The sequence below is a fragment of the Bufo gargarizans genome, chromosome 6, assembly GCF_014858855.1.
Source record: "Bufo gargarizans isolate SCDJY-AF-19 chromosome 6, ASM1485885v1, whole genome shotgun sequence".
NCBI lineage: Eukaryota > Metazoa > Chordata > Amphibia > Anura > Bufonidae > Bufo > Bufo gargarizans.
In genome coordinates this window covers 76,486,405-76,494,744 of record NC_058085.1, presented here as the reverse complement: position 1 = coordinate 76,494,744, position 8,340 = coordinate 76,486,405, and the positions used below count along the sequence as shown (strand labels likewise).

At 41.1% G+C, this 8,340-nt stretch overlaps 1 non-coding gene and 1 pseudogene across 1 annotated transcript; both read right to left on the bottom strand.

Annotated features, from left to right (window-relative positions):
* Positions 1-1,822: 1,822 nt before the first annotated feature.
* Positions 1,823-2,009, bottom strand: LOC122942827. Its single transcript, XR_006390735.1, has one exon. It is a non-coding gene; the product is annotated as a U2 spliceosomal RNA (small nuclear RNA).
* Positions 2,010-7,988: 5,979 nt separating this feature from the next.
* On the bottom strand, positions 7,989-8,163 carry LOC122942832 (annotated as a pseudogene).
* Positions 8,164-8,340: the final 177 nt, after the last annotated feature.

Here is an 8,340-nt window from a genome sequence, read left to right as displayed (position 1 = left end):
GCCCCTCATAGCTTTAACTCTCAGAGGAGACTCCTCATCTTGTTTCCTTTCATGCTGTTCTTCTAATTCCATGGCATCTTCACCTCTTTTACCCAACCCAGGGACCCCCCATTTCAGCTTCAGGTTCCCCAGGCCGGACAGGAGGTTTTGCTTTATCTGGAACCTTTTCATCAGGAACAGCCGTAGACTCCGCAGGCTCTTTATTAACTGCAGCAGTTGTAGTTTTATCAGATGATTTAGAAACAGACTTTCTTCTTTCAGGAGCACTGGCATCAGCACCCCTTGTAGTTGACGGCCCAGCAGTTTCCATGTCCTCAACCACAGGTCTTTTTGTGGACACTATATTAGCCCAAGAACGCTTAGGGCACGCCTTGAAAAAATGTCCCGGATCATTGCACATGTTGCAAATAATGGCCTCTTTGCAGTCAGCTGCCACATGACCTTGCTGATTACATTTTCGACAAACTGGACTCTCCTTGCAATTCTCTTGTGTGTGTCCATAAGTTTGACACTTTCTGCAGTAGTATGTCATTCCTGGATAGACCAAAATAGCCACGATTCCGTCCAATATGAAAGACTGCAGGAGGGCGACACAAACCCCCAACACACGATAAATCTTCCATGAAGGAAACAAGGAATCTGTATTTACCAGTCCAGAGTCCCAAATGATTATATACTTTATGAGCCTGCTTTACAGTCTTGCAGTATTTCTCCAAGAACATTGCGATATCAAATTCACTTACATGAGGATCATACATGGAGACTACCACCGGAACGTCCTCAGCGGAGTACAAAAACACAAAACTCAGTCCTTGTAAATCTTCCTTATCCCCATGCAGACATACTGTTTCTACTATTTGGTCGCAGGCACCAGAACCTGTTATGGTAAAGTAAAAAAGTCCAGGCCGAGGGTCTTTCAGACATAGAATATCCTCACGATCAATCCTCAGAGCTCCAAGCAGGACTTTCTTGACAAAGAACTCCAGATCCACATCCTTCTTCTTCTCTTCCACGACTTCAATACGAAAAGTGTTCTTCACACGGGTCTCTCCCGGTTCAGCGAACCGTAGGGATGCTTTCGACACTGCCATCTCGATCGCCTTCCTTCCTAGACTCTCAGCTACGTCCGGGCATGCCTTGATCGTAGCCAAAAGGCCGAGAAGCGATAACCAGAAAAGGGTTCACCCTATAGGCCGATGGTCCCCAATGCAGAACACTTGTGAAGGCGATAGGCTACAGGCCCCAGCTGCAGAGACAGTCCGGAAGGCTTCTTTCTCTCACAAACCAGGGAAAACGTGCGTCCTACGCTCTGGAATCACCAGCATGCTCCACTTCGTGTTTTTCGTATCTGCATAGCTCCGCCCACCACTTTTGGTCACGCCTTTTCTTTGCACGCAATTCCTGGTGCCAAAGCACGCCAAGCAGAAAAACTGATGAGGAGTGAATGGAGAAGTAGTGAAGGAAGAAAGGAAAAAAAAAAAGGGGCATTGTTGATTGTGATGTCAGGACCCTTGTGATGTCATCCACTGACCTGACCTTACTTGACCTCTGACCTGACAAGCCTCTTGTGACACGTGCAGTGTTCCGTCCATTGGCCAGATAAGGTAGGTCCAGCTATTGCTGATACATAGGAAGTGCTGGACTACATTTTAGCCTCCAAGTTATCCAGTTCAAAAGATTCACAAGAGGTAGACACAGGCAAACAAACTTTACTTATCTACTAACTAAAGCACTAGAAAAGCAAATTGGTTACAACCTGCCAACTTGCTACAAAAGGGTCAATTCCCAGGAACAACTCAGCAGCCCGCCCAGGTGTGCACAACAGGCCCAAATCAAACCCAAGGTGAGTGGTACTGCAATACCAGGTCAATGCGTGGAGTGGACAGAGCAAGCTCTTTTTCCATCTCCCTGTTCGAAAAATCCATTTAATATATGGTCCCCAGATAGGGGATGTATCAGATATTAAACTGATAAGAACAGATTTATTTTTTTCCTCAGTAAATAGACATCAATTGGTCAAATCAGTTCACTTCCCAGTGACTCAGACCTAATGATGTCTATAAAACATCACAGGAACCTAACAATCACAAAAAAACCAAGAAAATAAAAATAGTCAAGATTTACTCACGTACACTTTCCAGGAGGATACCTTCCATATTTTCTCAGCTTCAAGTTCTCCAATCCTTGAAGAAGAAAATCGTAAAAATCCTGGATAAAAATACTTCAGAACATTCCTTTGGAGATAAAATCACATTTTTAAAAACCACAAGGTTCCTAGTGTCCCACAAAACTTCTTTTAAAACTGAGAACAATAACCAACAGATTTGTGAGCTTGATAACATTTTAAAATCTTGACCAATAAAAACCTTTTCATAACTAAAATTCCTCCAACCCGTAAGTGCAATAAAAAACTCCTTTAAAATATAAAAAACTTCTTTAACGTAAAAACAGTCCCAAATCACATAATTAATATCTTCGATGCCTCCACAACCTTTCCTAGGGCATCTCTCTGTTACTCTCAATCCTCTAGAATTCTAAAAGGATCTGGTTGGGAGGCACCCATGAAAACAGAGCCATGCAACATCCTTTTGTTTATATGAAAGACCTAAAACGTTAAAAAATTTCCATACTTTTGCTGCCTGTGTGGTATTACAGAATGGAACATCACATTGTATTTCATTTTTTCTACCAGCTTTAATAATCTCACTTTTCTCAGTCTTACTTAGTGTGCTTAAACCGTATTGATCATAAAAAGTCCTGAGTACCACATAAAACTTTGGAATCACAAACACCCTTGGTTTACTCAGTTCTTTTTCACACCAGCTCCACTTTATCAATATCCATCCTGCTAGATACCTACACATAGCAGCACTTTAACATTTTAAAAATCAATAAAAAATAATGCATCCGAATAAAAAATTCTATATTAGGAAAGTCATACCCACCAAGCTCAGTCCTACTCATCACCATCGTCCTTCTTACCTTCTCCATCTTAGGTCCCCAAAAAAACACAAACAGTCTTCTCGTCATCCTTCTGAGCCACAGCTTCCCCGGTGGTAAAATAATTGATGTATATAAAAGGAGAGGTAAAATTACAGATTTAATTATTAAAATTTTTCCTTTTAGAGATAAACGCCTAAGCTTCCAAAGATTCTACTTCTTCTCCACCTTCTTTTCTAATGCTGCATGGCTCTTAAAACTTTTGTTATCTTTTTCAAAAACTATGCCCAATATTTGTGCATCCTCTTTTTTTGGTATTCCATTAACTTTGACATCCATCTGTTTCCCGTAATTTACAAATTGACATTTACTCCAATTAATACTCATGCCTGCCATGCTGCAAAAAATCCTTATGTGCAAATTAATTCTGTTCAGGTCCGCTTGGCTTTGGCATGCAAACACAGCATCGTCCATATACCCGAAGGCTTTAACCTTTTTCCCTGAACCTCCGGGTATAAAAAAAACATTAATACACTTGTCTTTTTGGATAGATTTTAAAAGCGGTTCCGTTGCACAAATAAAAAGAATTGGGGAGAGAGGGCATCCCTGTCTTACTCCAGACTTTACATCTATTGCTGTACATATCTTCCCATTTACTAAAATATGATTAAAAACATCCTGGTAGATACCTTTAATCACATTTAAAATTTTCAAAGGGACCCCCATCTTCTCCAATATGCTAAATAAAAGCTTATGTGATACCTTATCATACGCTTTTTCGAAAGCTGTGGTTTCAAAAAATAAGGGAATATCGTTAAAACCACCATAATAAATAATATCTCGTATTAAAATCAAATTATCAGAAATTCTCCTACCTGGAACAGCACAGACCTGGTATTCACCCACCATATAGGAAATAACATCTCTGAGTCTACTAGCAATAATTTTGGCTATAATTTTATAATCACTGTTTAGTAATGTTATAGGACGCCAATTTTTTATATCTTTCTCATCTCCTTTCTTATGAATCAGAGTAACGATGCCTTTTTTCTTTGAAGAGGAAATAAAACCATTATTAAAAACAAACTGTATCACCCGACTCTTCTTTCCCTATAATATCCCAATAAAAACAATAAAATTCTGCCGGGAGTCTTTCCTTTCGCCATCCTCTCCACAGCAATTCTGACCTCCTCCTCATTAACATCTTCAATCAATAAAGCTTTTTTCTCCCTTGGGATATCATCAGATAAAGCATCACAGTAATCTTTAATTTCAACATCTGTAGCCTGGCTCATGTTATTAAAAAGTGCCTCATAAAAACCACAAATATTTTTGATCATTGCTTCACCAACCACTTCACCGTCAGGAGTTAAAACAGACTTAAAAACACCTTTAGCTTTAAAACTCTTTTTAAAAAAATACCTAGAACATTTCTCATCCTCTTCCAAATGCTGTACTTTTGCTTTATACACAATATTTTTACCTTTCTCCACCAATTCTTTTTTCCTCTCCTCTTTTATTTCCTTAATCTCATTATCCACCTCCAAACCAAAATTCCTCAGCTTATACAGTGCTTCAAGTCTAGAAATTAACAATTCTTCTTTCCTCTTTCTTTCTTGCGCCCTATTAACACAAATATGTTTAAAAAACAAAGCAAACCTCACCTTGGCCCAATCCCACCAATCCAATACACAGAAAAAACACTTCTGCTGCCTAACACAATATAAAAACATTTCTCTAAAAGCATCTTTCACTTCAACTTCTTGCAGCAAGCTGGTGTTGAGTTTCCAATAACCTCTACCAAAAGACACAGAACCCCCTCAACACATATCTCAGCAGTCACAATTGAATGGTCTGAGAAGCTGGTCATCATGTGGTCACATCTGGTCACTTCCATCCCTTCAGAGACCAAGATATAGTCAATTCTTGACTTGGACCGCCCACTATCTGCAACATATTTAAATCTTGCCTCTCCATCAACCATCAGTCCAGCATCCCTGAAATGCAAGTCTTTCACCATTTCATTTAGCAATGCAGAAGTCACATCAATCTTCACTTCTCTTATACAATTAAGATCGCCTAAAATAATAGTTAAATCTCTGCCAGGCATAAAAAGTTTAAGAGCTTTTAAAAAAGACACACGTTCCTGTTTATCAGCTGGCGCATAAACACTAAAAACTCTAAAACGCTGTCCTAAAAACTCCAAACTTAAAAGAATACACCGCCCAGGCACCACAACTTTAAATTCTAAAACATTAATACTATTATTTTTAATTAAAATTCCAACACCTTCATTCTTGTTGTCTGTACATGGCGACCAAAAGGATTGACCAAAAGTCCATTCAGATTGATGAGGTACAGATCTAATCATACACTGCTGTAAACAAAATATATCTGCTGTAACATTCACCAATGAGTCAAACACGGCTGCCCTCCTAGTGCTAGAACCAATACCTTGCACATTGAGAGTAGCAACCACCAAGCTCATTAGTAAAACATAAAAATTACACACAGCCATGATACTACTTGAAGGAAGCCTGACTCAATGCTCTTCTTTCCAACAGGCTTCCTATATCAGGCGATCCTGGTTCAGAATCCCTGCTCCCCTGAAAGAAACCAGAAACAACAGGGTCATTCTGATTTCCAGACCAACTCCCATCCTCTCCTCTTTTGCAACGCTTTGAGTCAGAAGTAGAGTACCCTTCCTCCACTTCCAACTCGTCCTCACTCTCCACTCTCTGCCCAGGAGTTAAAAAAGCATCCGACTCATTCTCCACCTGGCATTCCATCTCCTCCCCTTCACCAACTACATGATCCGGGCACTCCTCACACTCATTTGCCTCACTGCTAGAGATTACTTCTCCCAGCACAGTCTTAATAGCAGCTACGGCCTCCTGGGATCTCGCCTCCTTTCTTTTTTTAGTTTTATGCCCCACCCCTTTTTTTGAATTTCTCTCCAAAACAGCTTTTCCCTCCAAACTTCCACCAGCTACCTCCTCCATTTTCTCCTCTGGAATCACAACATGCTCCCCACTTCCACTTCACCATCCATGCTTACAGTATTTTGCACAATTACACTTGTACCACCTTTAACTTTATCAGCATAAGAAACACCATTCCTGTTCTGCCCACCTCTACCCCTTTTATCCTCCACAATATCAGCCTGGGATTGCCTGGTACTAAAATACATATATTTTTTTGCCAGATGATCACCACTTCCACACACATCACAAAATGTATTTTCCTTACACTCTTTCACATAATGACCAGATTTACCACAGTTTCTACAAATTTCTCCCTTCTAAGGACACTCCTCTTGCAAATGCCCATAGGTAAAACAGTTTCTACAATATTTCAATTGCCCTTAATAATAGCAAAAACCCCTCTCTCCACCAATAGAAAAAACAGCAGGAACCGCACAATTTTTTTCAAACCTTAAAAAAATCTTCTCTTTCCGTTCAGGTATCCATGCTTATTGGTTAGTCTTCTATCAAAAGTCACTTCATCAGAATATCTCGCCAAAAAAAACACGCACAGTATTATCATCCACCTTAGGGTTGTACATGTGCACTATAATAGCTTGTTTTACCATTTGAAATGATGGCACGATCTTCACATGTTCAAGAAAAGCTGGTCTTTTCTTCTCCTTCATCCTAACTACATCCATATAGATCCGCTGACATAATCCCTCGGAAGAGACGGTAAGATCATAAATACCTTGTTTTGCAAAATCCTGCAGAGCCAACACATCCGTTACCTTTAAATAAGGGAGTTTCTTCAAAACTTTCCCCCACAATCAGGTCCAGTCCGATCGTCAGCCGAAATCCTTCTTCCACCTCCAATCTCACGGTGTCCTCGACTCCTCAAGACATTTTGAATTATGTAGGCTCACTGAAGCGCTCAACCACGATCGCACTCGAACGATATCCCAGGGCCCCCGGCAAGGAGGACCCGAATACTCCTTCCAACCACGACCAAGCCGAGAAAACCCAACTTGATCGTAGCCAAAAGGCCGAGAAGCGATAACCAGAAAAGGGTTCGCCCTACAGGCCGATGGTCCCCAATGCAGAACACTTGTGAAGGCGATAGGCTACAGGCACCAGCTGCAGAGACAATCCGGGAGGCTTCTTTCTCTCACAAACCAGGGAAAACGTGCGTCCTACGCTCTGGAATCACCAGCATGCTCCACTTCGTGTTTTTCGTATCTGCATAGCTCCACCCACCACTTTTGGGCACGCCTTTTCTTCGCACGCAATTCCTGGTGCCAAAGCACGCCAAACAGAAAAACTGATGAGGAGTGAATGGAGAAGTAGAAAAAAAAAAAAAGGGGGCATTGTTGATTGTGATGTCACGGCCCCATTGTTGAGTGTTCCATCAGGGCCCTTGTGATGTCATCCACTGACCTGACAAGCCTCTTGTGACACGTGCAGTGTTCCGTCTATTGGCCAGACAAAGTAGGTCCAGCTATTGCTGATACATAGGAAGTGCTGGACTACATTTTAGCCTCCAAGTTATCCAGTTCAAAAGATTCACAAGAGGGAAACACAGGCAAACAAACTTTACTTATTTACTAACTAAAGCACTAGAAAAGCAAATTGGTTACATCCTGCCATCTTGCTGCAAAAGGGTCAATTCCCAGGAACAACTCAGCAGCCCGCCCAGGTGTGCACAACAGGCCCAAATCAAACCCAAGGTGAGTGGAGTGGAGGTCCAAACACTTCATTCAGGTGATATCCAAACACTTCATTTAGGTGATAAGCAAATTAACCCAACAATTAAGCCATCAGTCTTAATTGGATTTGGGGTGTGAGGAGAGGTGACTGGCTGGCTGGGTTGCTTGGTGCTGGAACAAACCCACACACAGCTGATGCAATTAGGTGATTGACAGGCTAGATGCAGCAGGTATGCAGAAAGCAGCACAGCCCTCACAGAGGAGAAGCTGAAGTGCAGACTCCTGAGGCAGGACACAGCAACTTTCCACTTGCTTGCTGGAAGGATGCTTACAATCCATCTCTCAATTTCATTCAGTTTTTTTTATACTGGATGAGAAAGGGTGCATCGGTCCTGGAGGTACTGCAATACCAGGTCAATGTGTGGAGTGGACAGAGCAAGCTCTTTTTCCATCTCCCTGTTCGAAAAATCCATTTAATATATGGTCCCCAGATAGGGGACGTATCAGATATTAAACTAATGCTTTTCTGCAGGGGCATAAACACAAAAAATCCTACTTCTAATCCCCAAAAAGTCTATTGTTAAACAAACTAAACGACCAGGAACTATAATCTCAAAGGCCTGAACTAAAATGTTATTATTTTTAATTAGGATCCCTACTCCCTCATTTTTATTCCCACTACTTCCTTAATGTCCAATCACTTTTGTCTGGAGCAATCTTTATCGCAC